General features: G+C 43.6%; 1 protein-coding gene across 3 annotated transcripts in view; it reads left to right on the plus strand.

Moving 5' to 3' along the window:
• The window catches only part of LOC144767615 (putative methyltransferase DDB_G0268948), a 460,480-nt gene that overhangs the window by 182,604 nt on the left and 260,893 nt on the right, over positions 1-16,983 (plus strand). For all 3 annotated transcript variants that reach the window (XM_078651018.1, XM_078651019.1, XM_078651017.1), the window contains one exon: positions 1,074-1,242. The gene's annotated coding sequence lies outside the window, so the exon portion shown is untranslated. The remainder of the gene's footprint in view (positions 1-1,073; positions 1,243-16,983) is intronic.

A 16,983-nucleotide genomic window follows, 5' to 3' on the forward strand; every position in this document is an offset into this window, starting at 1 on the left:
CCTAAATGAAGCTAATGCTATCCTATTCTTACAGAGTGTTAGGGTCATTATCTATCATGTTGCAATGCATTATCTGCTTGCTTTCCTTCTTATTGAGGTTCGATTGCAAATCCTCTCCTTGAAGGTTTGATCAGTGCATTCCATAACTTGTAAAGCCACAATTGTACCCTACTCATTTAAGGATTTAGGCCACGCCCTAATCATTTGCCCACTGGACTTTGACATTGGCATTCCAGCAAGTATTCCTCAATCTTCACCGTACCCTCTCAAATCTAGCCTAAATGCTACACCCAGGCTGTTCAGCTCGTGCATATGTTTGAAAATAGACTGCCTGACATTTCTACCTCATCCAGTGGTTGTCAGTCACTTAGCAGATTTAATTAATTACAATCTGTTTCATTCACTGAATGATGCAAATGAAGACCAGTGTGCAATAGCCAAAGCATTCCGTTCTATTTGCCTTTCAAGCCTGACAGCACCTGGAGGCTAGGGTGTCTGCCTCACTTCCTGTCATCAGGGGCACTGTTCCCAGGCCTCAAATGTTAACCTCCAAATCATTGTAGTGTAACCTACAAAGGATTAATACTGCATGTTAGTTTAATTAGTTTCTTGTCAGGAAACAAGGAAAACACCCAGATACATTAAGATGTCAAATGAAGGACCAGGATTAAAACTAGAGCTAGTGTTGACATGGAGTGAGGTGTTCACATTGAAGAGAGGAGTCTTCAAGATTAAGACGTTCAGTGCAGGAAGCTGGCAATGTTCCATCTGCACCAACCAAGCAGGGAAGGCTCTGCCCCTCATCCTCAGGGTGATGGAAGATCATTTGTCCGTTCAAAACATTTGAACATTATCCTCTCCCAATCCTAGCCCCCGTCTAATTTTCTACTGTGACCTGACCTGACCTGACCGGATTTGTGTGTTCTGTGTGTTCGGTTTCCTAATGCCAAGTTCATAAAATAATGTTAGATTCTCATATCCTGTTGCATAACTCTCTAAACAAGCGCTGTTCTCTTTAACTACGTATGCCTTTATAGTTGCCATGCAAACCACATCTATTGTTTTTGTTACAGAATCTGTCTGCACTGCCCCAGACGCAGTGCCTTCCTTCAGACAGACTCTAGCGCCTTGCACGCGGGGAGCTCTCTGAGCACTAAGGAGCTGCCTTCATCATCATCACTCGCTTTCCATCCACCACTGCAGCGGCTGCTGGTCAAGCAGGAAGACAAACCCACTGCAGCAGTGAGTTGTACTTTTCTCATTCGTTTCCTGCTCTACAAGTATGAATGGTGCAGCTGTATTTAAACTGTAGGGCATTGGGATATAATCTGGGATGTGTTTTATCTGTGTTATAATTTTTTATTGACATTTCGACAAGATTGCATCATAAGTACAATAAAGTTAATAATAACTTACAATTTGAATGATATGAATAAATATACAGGATATATGGAAAAGAAAAAGAAAAAATAATGCATATAGGATAAATACTATGCACCAGTATATAACACTTACAACTATAAAGATAAATAGTAAGGTATACAGTTGAGGAAATATGGTGTGAGAGACGTTAAATATTTAAATAATGCAAGCAACATATATAAGAAATATAAAAGTCTTAAAGAATGAATCATATGTTAACTCAATAGATAAATAATTTGAGTATATAAATTAAACATTCTATATCACTACAAATATAGAAAATAGTAACATGACATATCTCCTCGAAGTGAGTTGTACTTTTCTCATTTGTTTCCTGCTGTACAAGTATGAATGGTGCAGCTGTATTTAAACTGTAGCGCATTGGGATATCATTTGGGATGTGTTTTGTCAAAGAATTTACATGGGAACCTATGAAATTTGGTGCTGTGTACTTTAGAAACACAGAGGATATAGTCAAGGTGATTAATTATTCCAATACCATCATTACACCTCTCACTACAGAGTGGTGTGGGTCATTCTAGAGGTGTGTTAAATGAGGGAGACTAAAAGCTATACTCCATACATCTCATTATCAAGTGGGGGCAAAGCATTATTTATGTGTCAGGAAAATTGTTTTCTCTGTTACAATATTGATAAATGATGGGCCCAAATATATATAACAGTTTACTTCTTTAAGAATTTCACTTCGAAATTAAATGTGCTATTAAAGTTGGGGGTGTGGGGGGGGCAGGACTGATTGTTCTGCAAACAATTATATTAAAAACTGAGATCCGGCTGTTCCATGGTTCATTGAGCTGCTTGAAGAGTAGATTATATTCAGATTTGTTCTAAAAAGCTTGAGAGCAACAGATCAAGGCATACATTTAGCTGCTTTAAAAAGTGATTGTGTGGAGTCATCCGAGAACCCCAGTGTACCAGGATAGCCCGTGGTTGCCAGGATAGCCCGTGGTTATGACGTTAATGTTTCCACTCCGGCTAGCAGCCTGGCCGAGGTTTCTGACAAATCTGAAGATAATTATGTTAAGGGCTGAAGACCGGCTTTGCCTCACAGCGCACAATTACATTAATTACAGAAGTTTCTGTTCAAATGTATTTAACAATTTCATGAAGCGACAGGTCAGGATAGGGTCATCAGGCTCATAGGCAGGATCTAACAGTCCACCTACATGTGTGGATACCTTTGCCTTTTTAATTTGGTGCAGATGCAGATTTTGTGCAGAAGGTTCTCTTTATGTGAGCCGCATAGGTGATGTAAAGTCCTGGGCCAGGGCCTACAAATTGCTGGCAATAAATACAAGGAGGCAGTGTTACTTTAGTGGCCCTCTTACAAATGGTGTAGACTGGTCGGCGTACGCCGGGCCAGTCTACAATATAGACCGTCCAGAGGGTTTCCAACCAGGTCACCCCTCGCACAGTGGGAGACATAGCACCTCCCAAAATTAGCAACACTACATACCACCTTTACCAGGAGAAAATTGAACAACTTAACTTTCAACAACATAAATGTAAAACAGTGGGAAAACATTCAGTACACAAAAACAGTCCATGACAGCGGGATAATTATGGAACATTCTTACTTCTGGGTCCGTGGTTTTTTCCGTCCGCTACCTGCTCTCCAGTCGCCAACAAACAGCAGGATATAAAGGCCTTGTATTTCTGGGATGGCTTTGGGTGTGACCACAGTTTATGCTGACCTTGGCTGCTGTGTCCAGTGGGTGTCTGTGACAATGGGGCCAGGTTACCACTGTCTCTGGACCTCGGGCTGCCTCGCTGAATATCATGGTCTTTGGGTTTCGGGTCTTAGGTTCCACCAAGGGATGGCGTAGCATGCAGGTCTTCTGTTGTCAAGGGTGCCGGACTGCTGGGCTCACCGTCAATGCATGGAGTTCTATTTGGGACAGTTTCATTTGGCAAGTTAGCCACCGGAAATTCTTCAACATCATCCTCTGGGACTTTCTTGAAAAAGGATATGTTGCCAGTCACGCTCTCATATCCCCTCCGAGTAGTTACCATAGCACATTTTATTTCGATTACAGTCCAGGGATGTAGTTCAAAAGGTAACCAGAACTTCCCTCCGAGGTGGCGGTCTTTTACGAGCACTTGATCGCCTACAATTGGGCTCCCCTTAACTGAGGCCCATGAGGCCTCGGTGTTATTTTTCATCTGCTTTGAGTCTGACTGGTTCGGGGGATTGGTGTTTCGGGCCACACTGGATGATGTGGGAGGGTGTCTGTCACAGTCCGACCAAAACACAACCTGCTCGGGGAGATACTTGTGATGCAGTGAGGAGTGAGTCGATACTCTCGGCGGAATATGTGCAAAGCTTGTTCTATATTGTGACTGTCGGCTAAGGCAATTTGGATTGTTTTGTTTAAAGTTCTCATCAGGTGTTCCACTTCACCGTTGGCCTGAGGCCATCATGGAGTTATCCTGGGGTGTTTGACGTTGTGTGATGCCAGGTACTCTATTAGTTCAATGCTGGTGAATGTTGGGCCATTGTCGTTGCGTAGCTCGCCAAAGAGTCCATTTGTCGCCATGAGTTATTCAAGTTTGGGGATTACTTCAGCTGCAGACGCTGAGGAGACAATTCCAACTTCAGGATATGGCGAGAAGTCATCTACCACCACCAGCATGTACTTTCCTCCAGATAGACTGCCGAAGTCAGCACTCACTCTTTCCCAGAGTGCACTAGGAGCTGCTTCTGTGATGAATGGTGCAAGTTTGCTGTGTAGGCCTGTTGCAAGACAAACCTGGCAGCATTGTACCATCGTTTCTATCCGTTTGTCCAGGCCGGGATACCAGACCTTACTCTTGAGGCGGTTCTTCCATTTGACTATCCCTTGGTGGGCTCCATGCACAAGGAGGGTGGCTTGCTGGGTCAAACTCACTGGTAGGACGAGGTGTGGGCCTCTAAGGAGACAGCCATCAGCTCACATAGACAGTTCGTGGCAGACTTAGTATAAGGCCTTCAGGATGGCTTGGGCCGTCACTGTGCGGAGTGGCACTGGGCTTTGCAGAGGCTTCCAATCACCAGAGGTGACTGCTTGGATGGTGATCTGGAGGCAGTCAATGATTACTTCGTGCACACATAAATAGTGAGTGCATCCCTGATTTAGGGCACACCTTAGGTTCTTGAGAAGACTCCTTGAGAATAAATCAATTTTATCATTTATTTCATTTTACCAAATGTTCATGTGTATATTTCACGTCATATCATATACAAGTTTTTAACAGTCTTATTGCGTTGCAAAATCCATGATATTCACTAAACGATCCAATGCATTTTGGGCTCATCAGCCCTTTTTCCAGGAGCTCTACAAATCAAAAATGAGATATAGTCTATAACTCTTGTGATTCAGTAAACATGTCAAAACAACAGGTAAGAAACAAGATCATCAGCACATAGTGAGGTGAATGCATGCTCGGGTAACGGGTGAGACGGTGAAAAAACCGAGGTGAGTAAAGTGATCGGTAAGCGGGTGTGACTTGGTGAGTAGTAAGTGAAATTATTACATTTACATGTCCGGATATCAAGGACGTTCGTCAACTGCTAGAAGGAAGATGAAACGTCGCGCATTAATGCTATGTTCATCCCAAGAAGAAATTATAACTCACAGGTGTGAGGTCGAGCAGCAATATGGCGGGATGAAAACCGACTTACTTAGTTAGTAGAATGGGTCCGGGATCTAGTGTCGACGTGAGGATTTCAAACGGGTACAAAACCTCATTCAGGGGTATGAGATTCACCTGGGGCCTCCCAAGTATAAATCATGTGATAGGGTGAAGGGACAGCCAATGTGATAAGCTAACGTGAATGGTAGGAATGAAAAACGGACTAAAAATAACCAGCGGCCATCTTAGGGCTGGAAGAAATGTGCAAGTGGAAAGTGAACAATAAAGTTATATTACAAACAAAAATATTACGATATCACCATGGTTACATGACATATTTACATTACGGGCAGCAGTGAAAGAACATAACATCTGGGGACCGCTATATTTAGTGGTTAAAGGAAGCAACTAAATTCAATCCTATCATTAAGCCCAAAAGGCTTCATGGCTTGAAGGCGGTAAATCCACCATATTTCACGTTGTAACAAGCATTTGTTATTGTCTTTACCCTCTCGTTTTTCAATGATTTCAAGTACCAGGTATTTCAATTGGGTAATATTATGCGATTGTTCCATGAAATGTGTAGCAATGTTCGATTTTTCATTTCTGGTTCGAATATTCGATTTATGTTCATTAAGTCTGACTTTTATTTTTCTTTCAGTTTTTCCGATGTAGATCTTTCCACATGTAGCTCGGTAGCTTGTTTCCGGTCCAGGGAAGGCATGGTTTGGCAGTTCGGGCTGGACTGTTCCCATGAGGCACAGGGTCAGACTGATTTGCATATGGCCATGTCTGAACTGGGGTGGCAGAGTGGGCTAAAGAATGGTGATGGATTAAACCCAGATCAGTTGACTGGGGGTGAGTGCTTGTATTGTCAACGCTCCGTCCATCATTTCCTTTGGTTTTTCTTTGTTCGCCCTAAGTTGGCAGGGTATGCTCAGACGTGAGTCCCTTGCTCACTTTGCCACTGGATTCAAGCAAGCCGGGCTGAAGAAGGCTGAAATGCCAGAAACCGGTCCCCGGTAGCTTGTTTTCGGTCCTGGGAAGGCATGGCTTGGCAGTTCGGGCTGGACTGTTCCCATGAGGCACATGGTCAGACTGATTTGCATATGGCCATGTCTGAACTGGGGTGGCAGAGTGGGCTAAAGAACGGTGATGGATTAAACCCAGATCAGTTGACTGGGGGTGAGTGCTTGTATTGTCAACACTCCCTCCATCATTTCCTTTGGTTTTTCTTTGTTCGCCCTAAGTTGGCAGGGTATATGCTCAGACGTGAGTCCCTTTCTCACTTTGCCACTGGATTCAAGCAAGCCGGGCTGAAGAAGGCTGAAATGCCAGAAACCAGCCCTCTGTAGCTTGTTTCCGGTCCAGGGAAGGCATGGCTTGGCAGTTCGGGCTGGACTGTTCCCATGAGGCACAGGGTCAGACTGATTTGCATTTGGCCATGTCTGAACTGGGTTGGCAGAGTGGGTTAAAGAACGGTGATGGATTAAACCAAGATCAGTTGACTGGGGGTGAGTGCTTGTATTGTCAACGCTCCGACCATCATTTCCTTTGGTTGACCTTTCTACATGGACACTTTAGTAAATAAATCAAATTAGATGAATCACATGTGGTGTTCACATTTAACTTGATGTTGTGACCCTTCATAGGGTGGGTGATAGAATTGCCTTTAATCACGTTGTTACAGCTGCTGCAATTCATGCAGGGGCGAGTGCCTGTGGATTTCCCCGTTTAGGTGGTTCTTTAGATAGTATCTCCCTTATGTGGTTGTTGCGTGTGTATGCAAAAATGGGTGGAGATTTAAATACGTTTCTGAATTCAGGTTCTGACTTGAGAATCGGCCAATGTTTCAAGATTATTTTTTTATATGTAGTACTGAGAGTAGAAAATGTGGAAACTAGTACCATTCTGGTATCTTCAAGATTGGTTGTTCTTGTCAGTGCTTGTTCTCTTGAGATCATCGATACTCGATTTTCAGCTTGTTCTATGATATCCTGGGGATAACCCCTCTCTATAAACCTGATGCCTATTTCATTAATGCATTTCCTACTCAAATCTGCATTGGATGTTATGCGTTTAGCGCGTAAAATTTGGGAGTACAGTAAGTGGCGTTTCAAAGAACCCTGATGGTGAAAAACCGGGTTTTAGAACCCAGCGGCGCCAGGGGCACGCCCAAAGTCTTCGGGTTCACCTGTCTTAGAATACAGAGACACGGGATACTTCTGAGTGGCGTCAAAGATCAAATTTATTGGCTGCAGCCAGTAACAGAAGTCCTAGAAATCATCACGGTATGAGTTCTCAGGAGACTGCTCAATTTTACACAGCAAGTCGTCCCTTTTTATGCCAAAAATCACATTCCAGACAAATACCTAATATTTACAAACTGTCCAATCACATGTATTCACAGCAAAGGTATCGCATGACAGTAAAACCCACTTTTCAGTTGCCCAGCCCATGATCAATCATCGGTAAAACCCAACATTCTTCTTTAGACAGGTCGAACGAACCCATAATAAAAAAGGCCACAACCCAATCATAAATAGACCATAAAGAAAGGAGCAGAAACAGGTGAGAGTAGGATAAGGCATATTTGTGTGCAATAAAACATTTACGATGTCCTGTGCTCTGATCCTTAATCTTGATCAGCTAAAGGGCAGGAACTGGTTTAACAAGGTCAGCTTCAGGCAACAGGGTCAGTTCACGCAGGTCAAACAGGAGTCAGCACAAACTGGAGCTAAGGTGTACATGTCCTTAAAAAGACTAGTTAAGCCACAGTCATCGGCCTATGTGAGGGCAACCACAAAATGGCTGCCATACACAAAATGGAACCCAAGGGTTCAGAACGAAATCCCTAAATACGTAGTGAATCCATCGGTCTAACGTGATGAAAACACTCATACTTGCAGCACTAACTAGTTACGGTTCTCTAATATCAAATTCGTAACGAAACCATGCTATTTATAAAACGGGTTCAGGATTCACGCAACCTCAGACCCTCCTTTTGCCCTTACGTAGGCAATCACTCAGTCTGTGTCTGAATCAATGTCAATATTCATTAGATCATCAAGATGCTGTTGGAGCATCATCCTATTACTCAGGACTTCTCTCGAGACCGATCCTCTCACACACATATTAGCACAGAGGCCACATATGGCAGGGCCACACTGTACGCAAAGTCAACATGAGAAGAGAATCGCTAAAACCATGCCGATGATCATCAAAATCTTCCATCCCCAAGTCGAGAACAATCCCCAAAACCATCCAATCAACGACCAATCTCCTTTATCCACATGTATAGACTCAGAGATCTTATGTAACTTGGAAATGGCCTGGTATACCGTAGGAGCATTGTCTGGTATGAAAACGCAGCAACTCGATTGGATCACTTTACATACCCCATCTCGATCTGCAAGTATGACGTCTAAAACCATACGATTTTGTAACGTCATAAGGCGATCGCTTGAAGCTTAGCAGTCAGATTACTAAGGGCACCGGCAGTTTCATTTATGGTGGATTCAACCACTCTTGTTAATTGTCGCAGGTTTCTACTGTTCGCCATAGGTCCCCAAAACGGTAGGAAACCCTTGAAAAAGTCTCCCACTTCTTGTCCCGTGGTATCTTCCTTACTGAAGACACCTCTAACAACTCTCGTTCTGTGGTAATCTATGGCAGCAGTATATGTAGGAGGCAACAAATATGCAACATAACATGTTCCCCAATAATCAGTTGGCAACCATGTATATGCTCTATCATTGCAGACAAAATACGTGCCCTTAGCTGCTAAAAACGGTGGGGAAGTTTGAGACGCAAAAACATACGTCTGAGTACAAACACTCTTCCCTAACTGAGCTCTCTGATTCTTGCCCTTCCCTTGCAGACAACAATGACCACGATGGGGTACAATCCAGATCGGAGGTGACCTTTTTCGTCTCTGCTTTTCACTCAGACTAACACTATATCCAGTCACGTTCCATCCGATATAAGCTAACACCTCATCTTTGGGAATAGTCTCATATGTATCGATATCTCTAATCATATCTGTTATTCCCTTCACTAAGGCACTATTGTTCGAATTGTCTCTCATGGAACGCAGGGGATAGACTTCGTTGGCATAAATAAACATCGTCTGATATGCCCATACGGATCCATTGTAACTGAATGGCAGAACCAGATAAGGAATACCTCCATCCATAGTATGTGGCATAAGACCACACACCCAACCACTAGTGGTATTCACTACTAACTGGTGTTGATGAAGTAGTTGCACAAACGAGTTATTGATGGAATCTGTCCTTCTAATTAGTTCATGTTCAGGTAGAGGGTGAAACGAATGTAAAGAAACAGTAGTAGGAAAAGGCATAGGTTGTGAAGTAGGTGCAAACAGCTGTTGTGTGGCATAGAAAATCAAACCCCCTCAAACTAACACAATATTCAAAAACATTAGAATACACATTGTTTACAAAACATTTGCTACGGACCAATATACGTAATTGAACTTTTGAGTCCATTCTTCTAACAATTTGGGCAGCATCAAAAAACTCCATCCTCTAACCGTGCTGTTCGCAGCAGTTGGTTTTCTTCTGCTAAGGAATGCACCTGTCAGTCTAGGGAACTCCCTTGAACCAACCAGAACTGTCGACCTTGTGTCTACACAGTTTTCACTCCCAAGTCTTTATACCCCGACCCTACAGCTGAACCCGGATGGTGGTTCGAAAAATAAAAATAAAAAGGTTTCTTGATCTGCCAAAGTGTAGATTCGCTATAAAAAAGAAAATTTTTGCTTTATTTGTCCGTATGTACAGTCTTTCTTGGTCTCAAATCATAGCGTTCTTTATCAGGTACAGTCTGATCCTTGAACAGAAGATCCGGATTGGTGGTGTCAATCTTCAGATGAGGAGGAACAACAGCTTGCTTGGACGTCGACAGCCTCGCGTTCAGACCATGTCCATGTCAAATGAGCATCACTAAACGGGGTGAATCTAGGGACCTTCTCATAATCTAAATCAGCTATACCATCCCTTACCCACTGATCATATGGTAAAGGCAAAGGAACTTTTTTACAGTGGGTGGCATGCACCCAGTTCTTTTTGCCTGCTACTCTAACAGCGGTTCTAGTAACCAGCAAAATAAAATAGGGGCCTGTCCATCTAGGCTGTAGATTCTTCGTGCACTGGAAATTCTTTACCAAAACATACTGACCAGGTTCAAGTACGTGGCCTGGGTCTGTTGTAGCTGTCGGCAAAGTGTCATAGACCTGTTGGCGGAGAACACGTAATTTAGCAGTCAAGTCATGTAAGTAATCCACCAACATAGGGTATTCAATACTGCTGTACTATTTCGGACGAGGCACTCCCCAAACATTCACTGGACGACCAAACACAATTTCATACGGACTAAGTCCCATTTGAGAATGCACAGTCGTCCTAGTTGACAAAAGAGCCAACGGCAAGGCATCTGGCCATGTAAGACCAGTACTCGCTTGTACCTTAGCTAACTTAAGCTTAAGCGTGCCATTGTAACATTCAACAAGTCCATCAGACTGGGGGTGATTTGCTTCACACACTTTCTTCATAATCTGACCCACAAATTCACTCCCAGTGTCCGACCACACGATTCTCGGCAATCCATACCTAGGGAAATACTCTCTCAACAAAACCTTGGCTGTAGACAGGGCAGTATTATCTTTTAGGGGGTAAGCCTCTATCCATCTTGAAAAGGCACAAACAACCACAAGAACATATTTCAAGTTGTTGCATCTCTCCATATGGATATAGTCTAACTGTATCACTCAAACGGATACGTCGGAGGAGCAAAATGACCAGCTGGAGTTGGAGTTCCCTTACCAGGATTATATTGCAGACAAATCATGCAATGTTTCACCACGTTCTCTGCACATTTCGGGATTCCAGCATTCTGCCAAACTGGAGCCAACAACTTACATATCCCTTTCGAACTTATATGAGCCAACCCATGAGCCTTTGTAACCACTGGGAGCACATACGCATCTGGCAACAACCATCGCTGATGTTCCGACAACTCAATCCAACAACCTGTAGAATCCAACATACCCGTGCTCTCTCTCCAAACATTCATTTCCTTTTCTGTAGCTTCAGCCTGAATCGTCTTCACACTTTCTATCGTGTCTTCACACATTCCACCAGCCATAACCCATCTTGCTGGTCCTGCAACATACATACGGCTCATCATATCCTTCGCTGTTTCCTTCGCAACTTCATCCGCAAATGCATTCCCTCGACCAACATCATCCACAACTCTCTTATGCGCACTACATTTCACAATTGCAATCTGCTTTGGGAGAGTGAGAGATTCCAAAAGTTCATTCACTAACTGCCCATGCTGGATTTTTGTTCCATGGGAAGTAAGGAACCCACGCTCTCTCCACAAACGCCCAAAACTGTGAGCAACACCAAACGCATACTGACTATCGGTATAAACATTCACTTGTTTTCCTTCCGACAACACACACGCTCTAGTCAATGCAATCAACTCTGCTGCTTGCGCAGAATTATGTGGTATGCGTGCTGTCTCAACAACTGTATTTAAAGTTGTGATAGCAAACGCTGCAGTCGTCTCACCATTCGGAAGCTTAAAACACGAACCATCAACCCAGAGTGTACCATCCACATTCTCAAAAGGAGTGTCTTTTAAATCCACTCTCGCTTTTGTTTCTTCCTCTGTGCGAAGAAAACAATCATGCTGTTCTTGGACATCCGTCTCTGTAGAGATCGGCAATAACGTAGCTGGATTCAATACGTTACATCACTTGATGTGAACATGGCTAGCCAACAGTGTCAACTCATAGCCAGAAAGACGTGCACTAGTAAGGTGCTGTGTCTTAGTCCTGTTTAATAAGGTATCCACTGCATCTGGAACCATCACAATCAGCGTATTATCCAACACCAAACCAGCAGACTGTCGAATAGAAACGGCAGCTGCGGCTGTAGCTCTCAAACAACTCGGCAATGCTTTAGCAACTGGATCTAACGATGAGAAATACGTGCAAGGACGCTGCTTGTCCCCAAAATATTGTGTCAACACTGACAACGCACATCCCTCTCTCTCGTGCACATACAACGTGAAAGGCTTGCTATAGTCTGGAGTACCCAACACAGGAGCCGAACACAACGCATCACGTAATTCCGAAAAACTTTTCTGACATTCATCAGACCAAGCAAGAGGATACGGAGTATCTTTCACAGTCAATGCTAACAGAGGCTTTGCTAACAATGAAAAATTAGGGATCCATTGTCTACAATATGATGTAATACCCTAAAGGCACGAACTTCTCTCTATGTCGTTGGCACACTCATTTGCGCAATCGCCTGAATTCTTTCTGGGGTCAATTTCTTTCCCTCCTTCGACAAGAGATGACCTAAGTAGGTTACCTCTTGGCGGCAATATTGCAACTTTGAAGGTGATACTTTATGATGAAGGTCAGACATTTATTGCAACAACGAAAAAGTAGCCTCTTTACAAACTTTTTCGTCATCAGCCGTAATCAACAAATCATCGACGTACTGAATAAGAGTCGAACCAACTGGTAACACAAACCCGTCAAGCTGAGTTTTCAACGCTTGACTATAGATTGAAGGACTTTCACAATAACCTTGTGGAGCTCTCTTAAACCGGAAGCTTCGTCCTCCTAATGAGAAGCCTAAAATATCCCTACTCTCCTCAGCAATAGGAATACTGAAGAAAGCATTCTTCAAGTTGATGACAGAAAACCAGGCTGCCGAAGCAGGAATCAAAGTTAACAATGCAGTGATATCTGGTACCACAGGAAACTGTGGCACGACAATCTTGTTGACCTCTCGAAGGTTGATCACAAACCGGTACACAGGTGGCTGAGAAGCATCTGTACGCTTAAGAACAGGCAAAACCGGACTATTGCACACGTTACCTCTCGTTTCACAACCACACCCTTCTCAACCAGAAGGGTCATAGACAATCGCTAAAAGAGCTCTCTCACCATCGCTCGATATCTTATATTGTGGTATACGAGGCAACTTAGCATTGGATTTTAACATAACGACATACAGTGGAATCTGTAAAAGACCAACATCATTCGGACCTGTAGCCCAAAGCGTTTCAGGAAGCGAACGTAATTCCAGTGGCAAACAATCTTTAGACAAATACATTGGAGAAATCTATTTCTTACCGATTGTAAGTTGTACTCCCGAAGGAGAACAATGCAATGTCGCATACAATCTTTTCAACAAGTCCAAACCCAACAGATTCTCACCACAACCAGTTGTTAGAATAAGTGGAGCTTCCATTTCACATGGGCCAATGGAAAGGGACAAAGGACTAGAAACCGGATTACGAACTGGGGCGCCTGAAAATCCTACGGAAACATTGGTCAAGCCAGACAAAGGTGCGCCAGGGAGTTTAGAATGCATAATAGAACTCTTTGTCGCACCAGTATCCAAAAGAAAAGGCTCTACTACACCCAATGTAGTCACTTCAACATACGGTCCACTCTGATCTACTGGAACTGACACTACTCGCTTACTTTGTCCATGGCTGTCCTAGCTATCATTATAGCCAACACTCTCACCTTCAACATAGTAATCCTCAACATAATACTGAGGAAACTGACCACTCAGAACATTTTGCCTATCGAAATAATTCGCAGAATTCTGTAGGGAAGAGGAACGCTCATTCTGGGAAATCACACCACGACCTCTTCCTCTAGGCGCTTGCTGAAAACCACCACGACCTCTCTGACCAGGTGCCCATTCGCACGCTGCGACAAAGCCGGACAACTACTCTTAAAATGACCTTCCTCTCTACAGTAAGCACACTGATTAGGGCCTGGAAAGAACCGCTGAACATAAGGCTCAGGCTTCTGTAACAATCTCTGAAATGGCGGAGGTTGCTGAAACTGAGGCTGATTCTGACGAGGCGGAAAAGCTTGCTGCAAAAGAACTTCCGTCTTTAAATCTTTCGTTTTCTTCTATACTTTATCCTTCTCATCTTTATCCCTGTTCACGTAATATTGGGCAGTAGCCAATATCTGGGCCGACGAAGAAACAGCCCATGAACTCTCAGAGTCCTTTAATTTATTAGAAAGTTCGGGAAGCAAATTAAAGACAAATTTATCCACAAACAACCTTTGACCACCTTCCGTACTCATATCCTGACCACTGTGATCAATAAACGTCTCTTCAAACCTAGTGAAGAAGTCAGACACACTCTCGTCTTTCTTCTGCTTGCATGCTGCTAACTTATCCCAATTCACTCGTAAAGCAGGCATCATCGTCTTCATCAAAGTAATAATTCTACCAGGTAATTCTGCAACTAAAGGTTCAGGTTTAGCACCTCCTACTTGTCGACCATCTGCAGCAACAATATTCGCCCACGTATCTCCTAACTCAGCTGCATGATTCTCATGACGAATCTTCGCCCACAAAGGTTGCGGAACTACATTACCCATCAACATGTCAACGTCAGCTAAATTCATTATACACGCATCTACTGTCTGAGACAACTCTTTGTAGTAACCAGCAGGATTCTTACAAGGACCAGGTAAGGTCTGCTTAAGAGCCAAGATCTCTGCTCTCTTCCAAGGGATATGTACCCACATTCGCTGAAAATGTGGCAAAACAGGCGGATTAGCAGCTGCATTTCCTTCTCTCCAAAGTGGAGGAACCTCTCTCATTGGATACTGTCTCACTTTCCTCCTAACAAAGGGATCAGATTCATACAACGTCTGAGGCGGAAGTCTAGATCTAAAAGCCAATATCGTCTTTACAGCATCTGTAACATCAGTGTCCACTATCATCCCTTTAGCAAAATCTGACTAAACTTCAAACACATCCTGCGGAATCAGACCCAACTCATTATCTTCCCATTCCTGAATCAGGAAAGTACACATCATATCGAACACATACCTTTGCTTAGGCGGTTCCCACTGAAAGAAAACATCCATAACTGCTGGCAAATTATACCTTGAGGCATTTGAAATCCACCTACGAGCCAACAAATCCAACGCGGTTCGTTCCTCGGAACTAGGAAGCTGACTACGGCTCTGCCTACGTTCCGAAACAGGGGTCATATTCAATGACCCAAACAATGGAGACAATAAATTTGCAACAGCCTCAGTCATTCGTTTTCAAACAGAAGGAGAAGAAGTAGACATAAGGACAGGAGAACAAGTATTCTGAGGCAAAGAAGATGTAGGCAAGAAAACAGTCGGAGTCGGAGAAACAGATGCAGAAGTAGAAGGCAAAGGAGTTTGAGGCAAAGCTGGTAGCAAAGATGGCGACCCTAGAGCGGGTTGCGCAGGAGAAGGCAAAACCACCTGTGAAGCACCGGGTGGCTGAACAACAGCAGGAGGTTGAACAACAAAGGGTGGAACAACCGGTGGTAATGGAGGCGCAGTAGCACCCTGTACATAAGGAGGTGGCAATCTCAGTAAATGAGAGATCAAAGAATCATTTTCAAGATCTTCAATCGCTTTCGGAAGAGAAGACGGCAAGGCCGAATAACATTTATCTATGGCCATGCAACGTTGCCTATCTGACACCTCAATTGCTTTATCTTCTTCGTTTTCTTTAAACTTCCTAGCAGCTTGCATTATTGATACATCCTTTTCTCTTTTATCTCTTTTAGCTTGTTTAATTTCTCGTTGTCTGGCTTCTTTACGCCAAAGGCGAAAAGAGTCAAACATTGCCGGCCGGGCTTTCTTCCTAAATAATTTAGTTTCTAAATTGTCTAAAATCTCTGTATTAAAGCTACCATGTTCAGGCCATTGTAAGACACCATCTTTTCTAGTGTAGTGGGCCCATACTTCATTGAACGTAATGGGGCCTACACCGTGTTTAGAATAGAGCTCATAAGTCGGAGTTCCAACCGGAGGTATCAGACTCGAATCCTCCAATCGGGAATCCCTGTTACAACCACAACCAAACCAAGTACCAAATTTGCTACGATTAGGCATCTTCGCTCACTAATCGAGCTTCAAACTTCAAGGTATTATCTCTACCGATACACTCGTAAATATATGAGACCCTCCGCTTTGGAAATTGCAATTTTCAAATCAAAACTAAGGACCAAACGAACTAAGAACCAAAGGACCAATAACTAAGGACTGGGAGCGACCCACTTATACTTAACTGAGGTATCAGTCACGCCACCAGAAGACCCGTCTATCGTCTCGCCGTACAAAGCATCACAAATGGGTCCAAGACAGGGCGACAGTCAGGGCAGCAGTCCTGCGTAGCCGTCAGGAAAGCGGGAAGCCTCGCAGAAAAGACCTTCAGTCCACATTCGACATGCCGGGGTCGATGAAGTGGTGGCCGTCCTCCAGAATTTCCTCACGAAGCTCCTCACGAACCTCAGGCTTGGACCGGTACCGCTGAAGTCGCCCCACGTTGGGCGCCAACTGAAGAACCGGGTTTTAGAACCCAGCGGCGCCAGGGGCATGCCCAAAGTCTTCGAGTTCACCTGTCTTAAAATACAGAGACACGGGATACTTCTGAGTGGCGTCAAAGATCAAATTTGATGGCTGCAGCCAGTAAAGGAAGTCCTAGAAATCATCACGGTATGAGTTCTCAGGAGACTTCTCAATTTTACACAGCAAGTCGTCCCTTTTTATGCCAAAAATCACATTCCAGACAAATACCTAATATTTACAAACTGTCCAATCCCATGTATTCACACTAAAGGTATCGCATGACAGTAAAACCCACTTTTCAGTTGCCCAGCCCATGATCCATCATCGGTCAAACCCACCATTCTTATTTAGACAGGTCAAACGAACCCATAATAAAAAAGGCCACAACCCAATCATAAATAGACCATAAAGAAAGGAGCAGAAACATGTGAGAGTAGGATAAGGCATATTTGTGTGCAATAAAACTTTTACGATGTCCTGTGCTCTGATCCTTAATCTTGATCAGC

The sequence above is a fragment of the Lissotriton helveticus genome, chromosome 7, assembly GCF_964261635.1.
Source record: "Lissotriton helveticus chromosome 7, aLisHel1.1, whole genome shotgun sequence".
Lineage (NCBI taxonomy): Eukaryota > Metazoa > Chordata > Amphibia > Caudata > Salamandridae > Lissotriton > Lissotriton helveticus.